We start from the raw sequence: 18,072 nt of genomic DNA, 5'->3' as shown, positions 1-18,072 counted from the left end.
TAACAACATTAGTTTAAATTTAACTAACCAAAAAATGTAATTATTTTGCTAGTGTAATTTTTTTCATTTTCTATCAGGCCTGTGTCACACAGCATATACTCTGGTTCATTGCTCTGTGCCAGCCACCAGTGTTAATATCCGTTTATAACATTATTTTAAGTGTAATCTAATTACATTTACTATCAGGCCTGTGTCTGTCAGGCTCACTCAGCATTAATATACCTCATTTTTTTTCAGTCTTTTGGTTAATTGGTCTGTGCCATGCAGCCACCCAGCATTCATATCTTCTTCACCTTAATTTAAATATATATATATATTTTTTTAAATTAGTTTGATAGTGTAATCTAATATAATTTTCTATCAGGCCTGTGTGTTTTGCTGACATACAGAGCCTACTGTGTTTACTTGCTGCCCTCCCTAGTCTATGAGCCACAACTCATATGTGTTTAGTGTCCACTACAGTCCAGAAGGACTCCACTCATCTCTGCTGCAAGCACAGCACCCAAATGGAATGCGTGGCTCTGCAGAAGAGTTGGTGACACCGCCACGACTTGCAGGCAGGCCTGCTGCTTCCTCCTCTACTCCTCCTACTCCATCCTCTTCCATAACCTCTTCCTCGGCTGAGTCCTCTTCAACTTCTGCGTCTTGCTCCACATCTATGGCACCCCCCCAGCTCCCCAGGTACTATGCTACATCCCGGGTACGGCAGTGTCATGCCGTCTTGGGGTTGACTTGCCTGAAAGTGGAGAGTCACACCGCACCAGCACTCCTGACCGCCCTGAACTTACAGGTGGATCAGTGGCTGACTCCGCACCAACTGGAGATTGACAAGGTTGTTTCTGACAATGGAAGTAATTTGGTGGCGGCATTGAAATTGGGCAAGTTGACACATGTGCCGTGCATGGCACATGTGTGTAATCTAATTGTACAACGATTTGTCCATAAGTACCCAGGCTTACAGGACGTCCTGAAGCAGGCCAGGAAGGTGTGTGGCCATTTCAGGCGTTCCTACACGGCCATGGCGCACTTGTCCGATATCCAGCATCGAAACAACCTGCCAGTGAGGCGCTTGATTTGCGACAGCCCGACACGGTGGAATTCAACACTCCTAAAGTTTGACCGCCTGCTCCAACAAGAAAAAGCTGTTAATGAGTATTTGTATGACCGGGGTGCTAGGACAGCCTCTGGGGAGCTGGGGATATTTTTGCCAAATTACTGGATGCTCATGCGCAATGCCTGTAGGCTCATGCGTCCTTTTGAGGAGGTGACCAACCTTGTCAGTTGCACCGAAGGCACCATCAGCGACATCATACCATTTGTTTTCTTCCTGGAGCGTGCCCTGCGAAGAGTGCTGGATCAGGCAGTAGATGAGTGTGAAGAGGAAGAGGAAGAGTTGTGGTGTCCATCACCCCCACAAAAAGCCTTATCAGCATCGCTTGCTGGACCTGCGGCAACGCGGAAGAGGATTGTGAGGAAGAGGAGTCAGAGGAGGAATGTGGCTTTGAGGAGGAGGAGGAGGAGGAAGACCGAGCACAACAGGCATCCCAGGGTGCTCGTTGTTGTCACCTGTCTGGTACCCGTGGTGTTGTACGTGGCTGGGGGGAAGAAGATACCATCAGTGAGATCAGTGAGGAGGAGGAACGGGACATGATTAGCTCGGCATCCAACCTTGTTCAAATGGGTTCTTTCATGCTGTCGTGCCTGTTGAGGGACCCTCGTATAAAAAAGCTGAAGGAGAACGACCTGTACTGGGTGTCCACGCTCCTTGACCCCCGGTATAAGCATAAAGTGCCTGAAATGTTACCAAATTCCCGCAAGTCGGAAAGGATGGAGCATTTTAAGAATAAATGAAAAACTATGCTTTACACAGCGTATAAGGGTGATGTCACAGCACCACGGGAATGTAACAGGGAAAGAGATTAAATTAATCCTCCTCCTCCCACGACCACGGCGGCAAAGACAGGACGCTTTCCTGACGTCTTGTTGATGGGGGACATGCGTACCTTTTTAACTCCCATGCACCATCAGAGCCTTTCGGGATCCAGCCTTAGAGAAAGACTCAATCGACAGGTAGCAGACTACCTAGCTTTAACTGCACTCTCAGGAGCGATGGACCCCTTGACTACTGGGTGTGCAGGCTGGACTTGTGGCCTGAGCTATCCCAATTTGCAATGGAACTTCTGGCCTGCCCGGCTTCAAGTTTCCTGTCCGAAAGGACTTTCAGTGCAGCTGAGAAGAGAAGTCACCTAGGTCAAAAAAGCCTTGACTATCTCACTTTTATTAAAATGAATGAGGGCTGGATCCCGAAGGGACTAACATTGGGCGATACATTTGAATAAAAAAGGCCTGATTATGAGATGAGCTGGCTTGGGCTACAACTGGTACACAGGCTGGCCTTTTTTTTTTTTTATAAAGCCGGAGGACTTGCTTGACTTATCCACCAACAACTAGTGTTCAAGCCACAAGCTTTTAGGGCACTTTATAAATGTTTTACAAACATCAATTTTTCTGGCCGCTGCTACAGCAGTTGCTACAACAATACCCAAATTTTTCAGTCATTTGTACATTCCTAATTTTTCTGGCCTCTGCTGCAGCTCTGTGGGTACAAAACTCAAATAAAAAAAATAAGGCACATAACACTAGTGATTAAACTGTTACGAATTGTACAACTTAGCACACCACTCATATCTGCTGGATCATTAAATTGAACGCAAAATGCCACAAATTTGAAGGAGGAGGACCGACCAAGCATCTTTATCCATCTCTTGGTTGCTCTAAATTATCTCTGTGTTCCATCTATGCCATACCTGTACTCTATTGTGCAAAAGGGTGGCATATGTGGTGTTTCATGCTGTTGTGCCTGTTGCGGGTCGTGGCCCATGGTATAAAAAGGCTGAAGGAGAACGACCTGTAATGGGTGCCCCATCAAATTTTTAGAAAAATGTTCCTGGTTCCTCTCAATTATCTCTGGGTTTCTAAAATGGATGCCATACCTGTACTCGCTTGTGCAAAAGGATGGCATATGTGGTGGTGTTTCCTGCAGTTGTTTCTGTTGAGGGTGCTGGACCCTCTTATAAAAAGGCTGAAGGAGAACGACCTGGAGTGGGAGTCCAAGCATGGTTTTTGGGGCTATTTCACTTTTCCAAACAATTATCTGTGGGTTTCTAAAATCAATGCTGTACCAGTACTCTATTGTTCAAAAGGATGCCATATGTTCTCTTTCCTGCTGGTATTTTGTTTGAGGGTCCTGGACCCTCTTATAAAAATGCCTAAGGAGAAAGAGGTGTACTGGGTGTCCACTCAATTTTTTTTTCTATTTCCCATTTGCCCAAAATTATCTCTGGGTTTGTAAAATCAATGCTGTACCTGTACTCTATTGTTCAAAAGGATGCCATACGTCTTCTTTCCTGCTGGTGTTTTTTTTGAGGGTCCTGGACCGTCTTATAAAAAGGCCGAAGGAGAAAGAAGTGTACTGGGTGTCCATCAAATCATTTGTTTGATTCAAATTCCGGGTTGCAACAAATTATCTCCGGGTTTCTAAAATCAATGCCTTTCCTGTAATCTAATTTTCAAAAGCATGCCATATGAGTAGTAAGAGTATGGAGGTTATGTCAAACACCTTTTTGACAGGTACCACGCCCCTTTTTTCACACCTTTGACAGGTTGACACGCCCCTTTCTCCTCCCTTAATCCCGCCCCTTTTTAATATCAATTTGATATAAAATTGATATAAAAAGGTAATTTTGATATAAAATTTATATAAAATTGATATAAAATTGATATAAAAAAGTCATTTTATATTAAATTGATACAAAGTTGATATAAAACTGATATAAAATTAATATAAAAAAGTCATTTTATATTAAATTGATATAAAATTGTTATAAAAAAGGTGATTTTGATATAAAATTGATATAAAATTGATATTAAAAAAGTGTTTTTTAATATCAACTGGATATCCAATTGATATGTATATTTATTAGGATTAAAAGGTTAAAGAATTGTATTATTGATATTTTGATTTATAAAAGATAAATGTTATTTAATTCTAAAAGTTGTAAATTACACTTTGATATTGTATTCTATTAAGCTTAAGATTTCTCTATAATGTTCAACAGGTTTAATAAGACATGTCAGGACTTGTTTTATTGTTGATATTTTGATTTATAAAAGATAAATGTTATTTAATTCTAAAAGTTGTAAATTACACTTTGATATTGTATTCTATTAAAATATTAGGAGTTTTTAAAAAGGGGGATAAAAGTATAATTTTGATAATGTTTGTTAACATTTGTTATAAGATTTCTGTGAAACAAATCATTTAATTCAGCATTGCACACATCTTCTCTGTCTTCATGCCAGCATATTGTATGAACAAAATTCTCTGAATGCACAGGCTACTTATATGCTCTGACACTTTTATGTTATTAAAATGCTGACTTATCTAATACGTTATTTGTTAAATGATGACTAAGTATTTTGTTAAAAAATCATCATATTACTTTCAGATGTCATTTGAATTAACAAGCGATTTTAAAATACTGATACACATAATTTCTGTACGACTAAGCATATCACATGTTATCTAAACTAAAGCAAACTGTCAAGGTTAGCTCAATGCAAATAACAAATCTCATACCTTTACCCTAAATATCTATAGCAAGATAATTTCATTAAAAATTTTATAAAATCTAGATGAGTAAAATACTATCAACAGAATGTTTATATGCACACAGTTCATACAACGTTAAACCATTGATCACAAAATAAACATTCAGAAACATACGTTTGCATAACCTTAAAGCGACCTTCAACTACACAAGATTAGCGTGTTATCTTTTTTTTAGTGACCTTAAACTCTTACCTAGTTTTATGTAACATGGTAAATAAAATCTTATAAATGTACATTTACTGATATTGTTTTTAATATCAAATACATATCAAAATCCTTATACAACTTATACTTGGTTACACGTTAACTTTGTGGGTGTGAAACCTAAAATTTGGCCTTCTGGCTCATACAGTTTCAAAGTACAAGTGACTCAAAGTATAATGGAGCAGTTTCATCACGATGTTGCTTATCAACAACAGTATCCAACGGTAAGCTATGTTATTTTTTTATTTATATTTATAAAAATGTTTAAAAAACACATTTTTTTATTGAAATGTGTATATTAATTATGATTTAACAGTGAAATATTTCCTAACTTTATTAGGCTAACAACATGCAACAGAAGCAAATTCTCAATTATCTTTTTAAATTAACTTTATACCCACAAAACAAAAATAAACATTTATACATCACAAATACAAATAAGCATAATGCAAACATCTTAATAAAATGATTAACTCACGATATTATTTTATTTTGAACTCACATATCTGTACACAGCTGATGAAGCAATTTAAAACAAATACAGATACACAAATACAATATTTTTTAAAACATTGCATGTGCTCGTGAACGTGAAGTTATCTGGGAACAGGCACTGATTGGCTAGACTGCAAGTCTGTCAAAATAACTGAAAAAAGGGGCAGTTTGCAGAGGCTTAGATACAAGATAATCACAGTGGTTAAAAGTATATTATTATAACTGTGTTGGTTATGCAAAACTGGGAAATGGGTAATAAAGGGATTATCTATCTTTTAAAACAATAAAAATTCTGGTGTAGACTGTCCCTTTAATAAAAAAATAAATACATCTCTTATAGAAATATTTTTTTCTATCTTATTTTAAAAACCTCTCTTTTTACCACCCCTGCTGACTGTTATTTGCTATAACAATGAGTGAATTTATTGTGCAAGGGTAGTGTAGGGCAAGATCCACTTATTTCTTTTCTCTCTCTCTCTCTCTTTTTGTGGGTATATATTTTGCTTTTTACCTCCATGCACTTTCCCTGGATATTGTTTTGGGACCATGTGCCTTAGTAACTGTCTAACTCACACACATTCATTTGTAAAGGGGAGTGCTATCCTAGTTGCATAATATTTCCTAACATCAGCTTCCAGGGATTGCGAGAAGCCATATTTAAAGTAGTGAAGCTTTTGGTATAGTGAAGGCTCACCTATCAGCCCTAAAACTCTCTAATTAAGGAGAGGATTACCAATTTATTTCCAGAAAACACATTTTGGCTATCTTCTCTCACAAAACACATCCACACCCTTACTTTTTCCCATTCCCCATTCATCAACCACATAAATAGTAGATTTAAACAGTATGGGCTGTTTTATGAAGCTGTGGATGCAGCTTTGGACCTTTGTGACCCTGCAACATCTAGTTAAGAAGCAAAAGTCTTAAGAAGCTGCACATGAACAAAGTTACCAGGCAACGATAGCTGACCACCCATGCTAGCAACCAGTAAACTCTCTTAATTATAACTAGACGTAACCCCAGCTCTACGGAATTCTGCAATACTATACAAACTATAATAATAATCATTCTCAGGAGTCACCATTCATGGTTAAAACAATAGATTAGGACACTGTATGTTAAAAGTGTAGGACATTTTACCTAACGTATAAAGGAAAATATAAACAACTTACTTATTTAGTTAAAATCTGCATAGACGTTTACCCCAAATTATTTGAGTTATTTATGATTTGTTATGTTTGTTAAGTTTTCAAAAAGACAGACATGTTTAAACTTCAGAGTTGCAAACACATTTATTAACAAATTATAAGATTGAGTGCAAATCATACAATTCACATAAGTAGATGTACGTATAGTATTGGTAATGAATATATATATATATATATATACATATAGCTATACACAGAGCAACATACGTTAGATTTCCTTCCAATTTTTATTTACATACAGTTACACACAAATTTACAACTGCTACAAATAAAACTAGGGATTTTAAGTATATTAAGTATGTCACTGAAATAAATGTATGGACATAAATATGTATATAATATACTAAAACTACATAGAGACTTGTATCAACATAAGTACTTACAAATACAGTTAAAACTGTCATAAACTTGCACAATTGGGTCATACATTAACTTAAGTACCATCCCATATAAATAATTATATATAAATTATATCTGAACAATACACTTACATACCTACATAATTTTAAATTTACATATCAAACACAAATATAAAAGCACACGGAAACACAGTTCACTCTTTACCTTGTGTACAAATGCATTTAAACACAAACTACCAACAAACACCCATACCACAACATTAATGTACAGTTGACTTATAGATTTAAATAAGACTCTATATATATCTATTTACCTATCTGTTTAAAATAATATGTTTATTCTAACATTATGTGAAATCAACAGTAGGTATAAAAAGATATATATATAAACACACAGACAATGATGTTACAGGCGGCGTGCCCATGCCTCTCCCCATATTAGTAGCCAAAAGGATATGTGGTAAAGTTATATGATAACACCCTTTCTTAATAAATGTATGTTTGTGATTTAAGATAATAAAAATAATTAAATATGCATAATAATGAAATAAGATGACATAAGTTAACAGTAAATCGTCTATTAAAGTATATGGAATATATAATATTTAACTTTAGATTAGCAAATTTATAATAATAATAAATAGCTAAATGTGTTTAGCCGTACTTTTATAGAGGTCTCATTTATCATTTGGCATGCTATATGCAGGCACACACAATATGCATGTTATAATGCATACATTTACTCTATATCATTTTATATATTTTAAACAAGATTCATATTTTGTTTATTTTGTAATATATCAAATGGGTGCAGAAGATTTTTAATTTAAATTTTTAGATATTTGTATGCTTGATATATTTCTGTAACATTTTAGTATGTGCCCCACTATATATAGTAACGTCACTCTTTATAAGGCTGCTATGTTCAACTGAGTCTATAAAATAGGATAATGTTAGATTAATAATATCAGTTCTAGTTCATATGTGACTATGTCTCTGTTACTGAAATAATTATAGTAACAAAGTTAACAAAACTAAATATATTTCTTACAGAAGATTCCATTTCAAGCTTCAGATAACACAAAAAACATATTTATTACATATTTACTTCTAAACATAATACATTATTTATATTTCTGTTCTAGAAAATAACTTTGGTAATTAACCCCTTAAGGACCAGCGACATACCCTGTATGTCGCTGGCCTTTTTTTGGGACTTGATTGTTTTATAGCGAGGTCTTGCCACCAGCGTTGAGACTGCTCTATTCCACAAAGCCTACTGGAGGGAGTGCATTAATAACGTGTTCTTGCTAGACTTGTGCTATTATGTCCTGAAAAAACCCTTAACGACCAGTGACATACAGGGTACATTGTGGTCATTAAGGGGTTAAGATCAACGGCATTAAATATCTTTACTGGTAACAATCTAAGTTTAATACCTGGCTTAATCATTTTAGTTTGAAATGACTACTTTTTAGCAGTTTTCTTGCATTGGTTTGTAATTATTCTAAGCACATGTTTATTGTTTGTCTTTGTACTAGATGCATAATAGTGTCATTGCTTTATGTATTGAATCTGTTTTCCTGCATAGAGAGTGTTAAATACAGAAAGGTATATAGGTTATGATCAGCCTCAATTCTTCTTGCATTGAGAGTGTTAAATACAGTAAGGTGTTTATCAGCCTTTATTATTTCTTGCAGTGAAGGGGCTAAAAAAATAAATAAAAAAATAATCTTTTTATGTCACAACAGTACAAAGACTTGTATTTTAAAATGTAAAGAGTGCTCCACTAACATAAACCCCACCCAAACTCTAATCTAAGAAAAAAATGTTGCTGGGCTGTCCATTAGTCTGTTGTGGACACTTGATAGCCAACACCCTGCATTAGCCACAAGAAAAAAAAAACAACTAGATGTACATGAAGTATCAGTCTAAATCAATACTTTGCCAATATATGTGGCTTTCATTTCATAAATCTTCATCATCAAGGTAATGTTACACGTCACTTTTATGTTGTTTAAGAAAGTTTGTTAAGAATTATTACATAATTAAAAGTAGATCTTTATGTTTTTAAAATATTTTCTTAATGAAAAATAATGTTTTAATATAAAAACTATGGAACTTGGTACAGATAACTACACCAAAAAACAAAAATGTTTTAGTTATTCAAGTAATGATATCAATTTAAAAAGGATACTACTTGATTTTCTGATACATTGCGACCGCCAAATACATTAACGTGTTTTGCTGTTCATACTAGTAACCATACTACTCTTTTAAACTTGCAAACTCCCTTTATAATATTTCCATAGATTAACTTAAATTCAAAATAGTAATATTTTATTGTATAAAACTATACATGGAAACATTTAAAACTCAAGAGATGGCACGTTAACTTGGGACAAGGTAAAGAACTTTCCAGAATATGTCTGGCTCTTCTATAGTGGTGAGTAAATAGCTGATCCCAAAAACCAGAGATTTGACAAGAGATTGAAGAAATGTTAAGTTTCTCTGGCAATGGCAAGTGGTATTTATTTATCCCATTCATTTTAAAATAAAATAAATACAACTCATAGCACTTACACCAAGTCCAAAATTGATTGTTTTGTACTGATTATACAAGCCAAATGTATTTGACAAGTATCTGGATTCCTGATAAATAGTACTTTATATTTGTAGCTAGTTTTCTACTAAAGTAATGCTGATGTATTAAGGAACACTAGTGTGTTAAAGTTTCCCCAACACTAAACTAATTATACATGTCTGTTCATTTAAGAAGTAAAAGACAAACTTAATCACCATTTTGTTTATGTATAGAATTATACATCTATAGTAAAATCTGTCCCTCAGTCTTACAATATTTTTTATTTTCTCTATAATTGAATCCTACTTGATTATGAAACTGTTAAGAGTTCCACAAAATTAAGAAAACACATTTTATCAGTTTTTTATCTTCTTAATATATGATGTTTGGTTTCATCTTTCAAACATTAAATTGTTATTTCTCTGTAAACCTACCAATTTGCAAACAAAAAATTAAAAGTTTTAACTCTGAAAATATTTTAAAAATGATTAACTCAATCAAATCACTCAAAACTTTAAATATTTTAATTATTAATATTTACACAATTATTTAAGTTAATTACTCTTCTATAAACACAATCAATTTTGGACTTGTATAGTTTTTTCTTTTCTTAAAATAGAAGTATAGAAAATTACAAGTTTCCACGTATCACACTTAAGGCAACTGGATATACCTATTTTATGGTAAAAGGAAAAAATATTTCAAATTAAATGTTAATTTATTCATTTAAGACAATATTAAAGATGGATTAACTTTAATGTCTTAGAGGAAAAAACTAGATTCTCATTTTCAACTATATATTACATTATTTCTTCAGGGTTGTGCAAATTTTAATAGATATAATATTAAAGAATGAGTAATTCTAGAGCCTTAAAAATGTGAGAAACGCAAATAATTTCAACTGGAGCATTTGGTATTTTAACTCCATAATTTACAAAGGACCATCTAGTAATTAGCAAAAAGCTATAGAGTATCTAGGGCAGATTGTGCTATCCCTTTTCTTTCCAGGGTCTTGATCGTAAGAATTAATTATTACAGAGAAACAAGGTATATTGAAAACTTCTGCTTGCGCACCTACCATACCATCACATTTTATTTACATTATTTCATGAAGTGTTATCATTTATTTTATTTTAAAATGAATGGGATAAATAAATACCACTTGCCATTGCCAGAGAAACTTAACATTTCTTCAGTCTCTTGTCAATTCTCTGGTTTTTGGGATCAGCTATTTACTCACCACTATAGAAGAGCCAGACATATTCTGGAAAGTTCTTTACCTTGTCCCAAGTTAGCGTGCCATCTCTTGAGTTTTAAATGTTTCCATGTATAGTTTTATACAATAAAATATTACTATTTTGAATTTAAGTTAATCTATGTAAATATTATAAAGGGAGTTTGCAAGTTTAAAAGAGTAGTATGGTTACTAGTATGAACAGCAAAACACGTTAATGTATTTGGCGGTCGCAATGTATCAGAAAATCAAGTAGTATCCTTTTTAAATTGATATCATTACTTGAATAACTAAAACATTTTTGTTTTTTGGTGTAGTTATCTGTACCAAGTTCCATAGTTTTTATATTAAAACATTATTTTTCATTAAGAAAATATTTTAAAAACATAAAGATCTACTTTTAATTATGTAATAATTCTTAACAAACTTTCTTAAACAACATAAAAGTGACGTGTAACATTACCTTGATGATGAAGATTTATGAAATGAAAGCCACATATATTGGCAAAGTATTGATTTAGACTGATACTTCATGTACATCTAGTTGTTTTTTTTTTCTTGTGGCTAATGCAGGGTGTTGGCTATCAAGTGTCCACAACAGACTAATGGACAGCCCAGCAACATTTTTTTCTTAGATTAGAGTTTGGGTGGGGTTTATGTTAGTGGAGCACTCTTTACATTTTAAAATACAAGTCTTTGTACTGTTGTGACATAAAAAGATTATTTTTTTATTTATTTTTTTAGCCCCTTCACTGCAAGAAATAATAAAGGCTGATAAACACCTTACTGTATTTAACACTCTCAATGCAAGAAGAATTTAGGCTGATCATAACCTATATACCTTTCTGTATTTAACACTCTCTATGCAGGAAAACAGATTCAATACATAAAGCAATGACACTATTATGCATCTAGTACAAAGACAAACAATAAACATGTGCTTAGAATAATTACAAACCAATGCAAGAAAACTGCTAAAAAGTAGTCATTTCAAACTAAAATGATTAAGCCAGGTATTAAACTTAGATTGTTACCAGTAAAGATATTTAATGCCGTTGATCTTAATTACCAAAGTTATTTTCTAGAACAGAAATATAAATAATGTATTATGTTTAGAAGTAAATATGTAATAAATATGTTTTTTGTGTTATCTGAAGCTTGAAATGGAATCTTCTGTAAGAAATATATTTAGGTTTGTTAACTTTGTTACTATAATTATTTCAGTAACAGAGACATAGTCACATATGAACTAGAACTGATATTATTAATCTAACATTATCCTATTTTATAGACTCAGTTGAACATAGCAGCCTTATAAAGAGTGACGTTACTATATATAGTGGGGCACATACTAAAATGTTACAGAAATATATCAAGCATACAAATATCTAAAAATTTAAATTAAAAATCTTCTGCACCCATTTGATATATTACAAAATAAACAAAATATGAATCTTGTTTAAAATATATAAAATGATATAGAGTAAATGTATGCATTATAACATGCATATTGTGTGTGCCTGCATATAGCATGCCAAATGATAAATGAGACCTCTATAAAAGTAAGGCTAAACACATTTAGCTATTTATTATTATTATAAATTTGCTAATCTAAAGTTAAATATTATATATTCCATATACTTTAATAGACGATTTACTGTTAACTTATGTCATCTTATTTCATTATTATGCATATTTAATTATTTTTATTATCTTAAATCACAAACATACATTTATTAAGAAAGGGTGTTATCATATAACTTTACCACATATCCTTTTGGCTACTAATATGGGGAGAGGCATGGGCACGCCGCCTGTAACATCATTGTCTGTGTGTTTATATATATATCTTTTTATACCTACTGTTGATTTCACATAATGTTAGAATAAACATATTATTTTAAACAGATAGGTAAATAGATATATATAGAGTCTTATTTAAATCTATAAGTCAACTGTACATTAATGTTGTGGTATGGGTGTTTGTTGGTAGTTTGTGTTTAAATGCATTTGTACACAAGGTAAAGAGTGAACTGTGTTTCCGTGTGCTTTTATATTTGTGTTTGATATGTAAATTTAAAATTATGTAGGTATGTAAGTGTATTGTTCAGATATAATTTATATATAATTATTTATATGGGATGGTACTTAAGTTAATGTATGACCCAATTGTGCAAGTTTATGACAGTTTTAACTGTATTTGTAAGTACTTATGTTGATACAAGTCTCTATGTAGTTTTAGTATATTATATACATATTTATGTCCATACATTTATTTCAGTGACATACTTAATATACTTAAAATCCCTAGTTTTATTTGTAGCAGTTGTAAATTTGTGTGTAACTGTATGTAAATAAAAATTGGAAGGAAATCTAACGTATGTTGCTCTGTGTATAGCTATATGTATATATATATATATATATTCATTACCAATACTATACGTACATCTACTTATGTGAATTGTATGATTTGCACTCAATCTTATAATTTGTTAATAAATGTGTTTGCAACTCTGAAGTTTAAACATGTCTGTCTTTTTGAAAACTTAACAAACATAACAAATCATAAATAACTCAAATAATTTGGGGTAAACGTCTATGCAGATTTTAACTAAATAAGTAAGTTGTTTATATTTTCCTTTATACGTTAGGTAAAATGTCCTACACTTTTAACATACAGTGTCCTAATCTATTGTTTTAACCATGAATGGTGACTCCTGAGAATGATTATTATTATAGTTTGTATAGTATTGCAGAATTCCGTAGAGCTGGGGTTACGTCTAGTTATAATTAAGAGAGTTTACTGGTTGCTAGCATGGGTGGTCAGCTATCGTTGCCTGGTAACTTTGTTCATGTGCAGCTTCTAAAGACTTTTGCTTCTTAACTAGATGTTGCAGGGTCACAAAGGTCCAAAGCTGCATCCACAGCTTCATAAAACAGCCCATACTGTTTAAATCTACTATTTATGTGGTTGATGAATGGGGAATGGGAAAAAGTAAGGGTGTGGATGTGTTTTGTGAGAGAAGATAGCCAAAATGTGTTTTCTGGAAATAAATTGGTAATCCTCTCCTTAATTAGAGAGTTTTAGGGCTGATAGGTGAGCCTTCACTATACCAAAAGCTTCACTACTTTAAATATGGCTTCTCGCAATCCCTGGAAGCTGATGTTAGGAAATATTATGCAACTAGGATAGCACTCCCCTTCACAAATGAATGTGTGTGAGTTAGACAGTTACTAAGGCACATGGTCCCAAAACAATATCCAGGGAAAGTGCATGGAGGTAAAAAGCAAAATATATACCCACAAAAAGAGAGAGAGAGAAAAGAAATAAGTGGATCTTGCCCTACACTACCCTTGCACAATAAATTCACTCATTGTTATAGCAAATAACAGTCAGCAGGGGTGGTAAAAAGAGAGGTTTTTAAAATAAGATAGAAAAAAAATATTTCTATAAGAGATGTATTTATTTTTTTATTAAAGGGACAGTCTACACCAGAATTTTTATTGTTTTAAAAGATAGATAATCCCTTTATTACCCATTTCCCAGTTTTGCATAACCAACACAGTTATAATAATATACTTTTAACCACTGTGATTATCTTGTATCTAAGCCTCTGCAAACTGCCCCTTTTTTCAGTTATTTTGACAGACTTGCAGTCTAGCCAATCAGTGCCTGTTCCCAGATAACTTCACGTTCACGAGCACATGCAATGTTTTAAAAAATATTGTATTTGTGTATCTGTATTTGTTTTAAATTGCTTCATCAGCTGTGTACAGATATGTGAGTTCAAAATAAAATAATATCGTGAGTTAATCATTTTATTAAGATGTTTGCATTATGCTTATTTGTATTTGTGATGTATAAATGTTTATTTTTGTTTTGTGGGTATAAAGTTAATTTAAAAAGATAATTGAGAATTTGCTTCTGTTGCATGTTGTTAGCCTAATAAAGTTAGGAAATATTTCACTGTTAAATCATAATTAATATACACATTTCAATAAAAAAGTGTGTTTTTTAAACATTTTTATAAATATAAATAAAAAAATAACATAGCTTACCGTTGGATACTGTTGTTGATAAGCAACATCGTGATGAAACTGCTCCATTATACTTTGAGTCACTTGTACTTTGAAACTGTATGAGCCAGAAGGCCAAATTTTAGGTTTCACACCCACAAAGTTAACGTGTAACCAAGTATAAGTTGTATAAGGATTTTGATATGTATTTGATATTAAAAACAATATCAGTAAATGTACATTTATAAGATTTTATTTACCATGTTACATAAAACTAGGTAAGAGTTTAAGGTCACTAAAAAAAAGATAACACGCTAATCTTGTGTAGTTGAAGGTCGCTTTAAGGTTATGCAAACGTATGTTTCTGAATGTTTATTTTGTGATCAATGGTTTAACGTTGTATGAACTGTGTGCATATAAACATTCTGTTGATAGTATTTTACTCATCTAGATTTTATAAAATTTTTAATGAAATTATCTTGCTATAGATATTTAGGGTAAAGGTATGAGATTTGTTATTTGCATTGAGCTAACCTTGACAGTTTGCTTTAGTTTAGATAACATGTGATATGCTTAGTCGTACAGAAATTATGTGTATCAGTATTTTAAAATCGCTTGTTAATTCAAATGACATCTGAAAGTAATATGATGATTTTTTAACAAAATACTTAGTCATCATTTAACAAATAACGTATTAGATAAGTCAGCATTTTAATAACATAAAAGTGTCAGAGCATATAAGTAGCCTGTGCATTCAGAGAATTTTGTTCATACAATATGCTGGCATGAAGACAGAGAAGATGTGTGCAATGCTGAATTAAATGATTTGTTTCACAGAAATCTTATAACAAATGTTAACAAACATTATCAAAATTATACTTTTATCCCCCTTTTTAAAAACTCCTAATATTTTAATAGAATACAATATCAAAGTGTAATTTACAACTTTTAGAATTAAATAACATTTATCTTTTATAAATCAAAATATCAACAATAAAACAAGTCCTGACATGTCTTATTAAACCTGTTGAACATTATAGAGAAATCTTAAGCTTAATAGAATACAATATCAAAGTGTAATTTACAACTTTTAGAATTAAATAACATTTATCTTTTATAAATCAAAATATCAATAATACAATTCTTTAACCTTTTAATCCTAATAAATATACATATCAATTGGATATCCAGTTGATATTAAAAAACACTTTTTTAATATCAATTTTATATCAATTTTATATCAAAATCACCTTTTTTATAACAATTTTATATCAATTTAATATAAAATGACATTTTTATATTAATTTTATATCAGTTTTATATCAACTTTATATCAATTTAATATAAAATGACTTTTTATATCAATTTTATATCAATTTTATATCAATTTTATATCAAAATTACCTTTTTATATCAATTTTATATCAAATTGATATTAAAAAGGGGCAGGATTAAGGGAGGAGAAAGGGGCGTGTCAACCTGTCAAAGGTGTGAAAAAGGGGCGTGGTACCTGTCAAAAAGGTGTTTGACATAACCTCCATACTCTTACTACTCATATGTCCTCTTTCCTGCTATGTCCTCTTTCCTGCTGCTGGTTTTGTTGAGGGTGCTGGAGCCTCTGCTAAAAAGGCCTAAGGATAAATAAGTGTAATGGGTGTCTAATCAATGTTTTTTAAGATTTCACGGTTGCAAAAAAATAATCCCTGAGTTTCTAAAATCAATGCCTTTCCTGTAATCAATTATTCACAAGGATGCCATATGTCCTCTTTCATGCTGTTGTTTCTGTTGAGGCTCCGGGAGCCTCTTATAAAAAGGACTAAGGATAAAGAAGTATACTGGGTGTCTAATCTATGTTTTTTTAGATTTCACGGTTGCAACAAATTATCCCCGGGTTTTTAAAATCAATGCCTTTCCTGTAATCTATTATTCACAAGGATGCCATATGTCTTCTTTCATGCTGTTGTTTCTGTTGAGGCTCCAGGAGCCTCTTATAAAAAGGCCTAAGGATAAAGAAGTGTACTGGGTGTCCAATCAATGTTTTTTTCTATTTCCTGGTTCATATAAATGATCTCTGGGATTCTAAAATCAATGCCTTAACTGTAATCAATTGTTCACAAGGATGCCATATGTCCTCTTTCATGCTATTGTTTCTGTTGAGGGTCCTGGAGCCTCTGCTAAAAAGGCCTAAGGATAAATATGTGTACTGGGTGTCTAATCAATGTTTTTTTAGATTTCCCGGTTGAAACAAATTATCCCTGGGTTTCTAAAATCAATGCCTTTCCAGAAATCTATTTTTCAAAAGGATGCCATATGTCCTCTTTCCTGCTGCTGGTTTTATTGAGGGTCCTGGAGCCTCTGCGAATAAGGCCTAAGGATAAATAAGTGTACTGGGCGTCTAATCAAGGTTTTTTTAGATTTCTCGGTTGCAACAAATTATCTCTGGGTTTCTCAAATCAATGCCTTCAATGTAATCTATTGTTCAAAAGGATGCCATATGTCCTCTTTCCCTTTTTTTTTTTTCTCTGTATTTTTGTTTATTTTAGAAAATTTAATGCACTTAGGTTCACTAAGATTATGACTTTGCACACTGCCATTTTCCATGCAGCATTTTGACATGTCGTGTGATATGACTAGAAGAATGGTATGTTTTGAATCTGCTGAGCATAATAAAAAAAATAAAATAATAATTTAACTTGAGTTACTAACTGACTTCAGGAGTCAGGTGTGGTCCTAGGTAGTGGTTGTTAGCAGATTCTTTTTAATGCAAATTGCAATTGCCACAGCGTGCATAAAATGTGCGTCACTAGTCTCCAAATCTTACTTTTTTTTTTTTTTTTTTTTTAATAAATATTTTTATTGAGGTTTGCACAGATTACAACATGAATCAGTAAAACCATAACAAACTGTATGCAATTAGAAAACAATAGATAAAATCAACTCAAAGAAGTGTCTAGTTAAACCATATTTGATTAAACATCAGAAAGAGGAGCGGCATGGAAACAAATCAAGACGTAATTGAATGTATAGTTAAAACCTCATTTTTTGTATTTAGGTATAGTACTGAGTCCTCTCCTCATACTAAAGGCCACTCATGGACCATATGACTCATATATTACATCTCAGAGGACTATTAGTTTATGGAACAGCCACTTATGGGCCATAGTACATATAGGTATAGTTTTGTATCTGAGAGGAACAATCAAATTAATATCACGCTAGATGGGACAAATTATGAGGGAAACAATAACACAAAGAATCACTTTGGATGGGTTAGGGTACAGGGAGGTGAAATTGAAGTG

This window comes from Bombina bombina, chromosome 3 (genome assembly GCF_027579735.1).
Source record: "Bombina bombina isolate aBomBom1 chromosome 3, aBomBom1.pri, whole genome shotgun sequence".
Lineage (NCBI taxonomy): Eukaryota > Metazoa > Chordata > Amphibia > Anura > Bombinatoridae > Bombina > Bombina bombina.
Note: the sequence above shows the minus strand (reverse complement) of the source record.